Source organism: Sapajus apella, unplaced genomic scaffold (genome assembly GCF_009761245.1).
Source record: "Sapajus apella isolate SASKATOON/1434 unplaced genomic scaffold, GSC_monkey_1.0 scaffold62, whole genome shotgun sequence".
Taxonomy (NCBI): Eukaryota; Metazoa; Chordata; class Mammalia; order Primates; family Cebidae; genus Sapajus; species Sapajus apella.
In genome coordinates, this window is record NW_022437002.1 from 3446473 (window position 1) to 3447761 (window position 1289).

Below are 1289 nucleotides of genomic sequence, written 5' to 3' on the forward strand. Positions count from 1 at the left end.
GGAAACTTTAGTAATTTGCTCTTGCTAGCTGGTATGGGCTGGCTCTTATGCACTGATGGACTTGTCCCCAGCCAAAGACATCCCATGGGACACTGTCAACAGAAGAGGCCCCATGATATAATATTTATAGTTATAAATATTAATAATTGTTGTTCCAGTCAAAATAATCTCCCAGACCTCTGGGAGTAAAGGCTGATGGGCTGGCCAGGATACCATAGCAAGGGCTCACATTCTCCTGCCTCAGCTGAAGGCTGGTTTCTTATGCATCTATCTGTAGATGTTTAAGGTCCCTTATACCTCCTCTTAATTCCCCTAAACACATCGTTCCCATTTAGACTACTGAATGTCAGAGCCAGAAGGGTCCTGAGACCATTTGGTGCCTTCAGCTTGTGAAGATGGGGAAACTGAGGTCCAGGGAAGGGCAGGGACTTGCTTAAGCTCATTAACATTGAAAACCAAGTCTTATGGCTCCCAGGCCAGGACTTATCTATTAACTCCCTTCTTAGGGATAGGGAAGCAAGAGGAAGATGAGGAGTGCAAATTCACACAGCAAACAAGCCTCAGAACCAGAGCCTGGGGATTCTCCTCGGCTGCACAGATCTCCTCGGAACCTTCACCTTCCTCTTGGGCCCTGGAAATGAGGGATGTGCACGCCTCCTTCGGGCATCCAGGGTCATGGGTGAAGACGGACGGAGCGATTCCTGCGGGTCTTCTGGGAGCTGAAGTTGGCACTTATCAGTTTGTCCACTGGAGGGCACTACGGAGCCGAGCTAGGAGAGCATGCGGTTCCCGGAGCCTCCCAGCCCGGATTCGTCCGCACTTGAGCCAGACGGGAAAACGAGTGTCCCGAGAGGAGAGGAACTAGCCGGAGGTGACCCTGAGAACTAGAGACAGAGCTGGCACTTGACGCGGGCCACCTGACACCAGTCAGGTGCACTCTCTGGGCGTCTGAGCGCGCCCCTCCCCGACCTCTGGCGGCCGGGCCGGACTGCTGCTCCTTTTCCTGTCAACAGGGGTCAGCAAAGGTCCTCCTGGGCCAGGCTCTGCAGAGCCACAGCGCTGTCTGGCGTGGCATTGCACCACCGCGGCACAGTGGCCGGTGCTGAGCCACTGAGCCACACAGGCCTCATTCCCGCTCTGTCCAGGGCCGCCCCCTCCCGCCAACTTAATTTCTTTTTCTCTTTCTTTCTTTTTTTCTTCCTTCCTTCCTTCCTTCCTTCCTTCCTTCCTTCCTTCCTTCCTTCCTTCCTTCCTTCCTTCCTTCCTTCCTTTCTCTCTCTCTCTCTCTC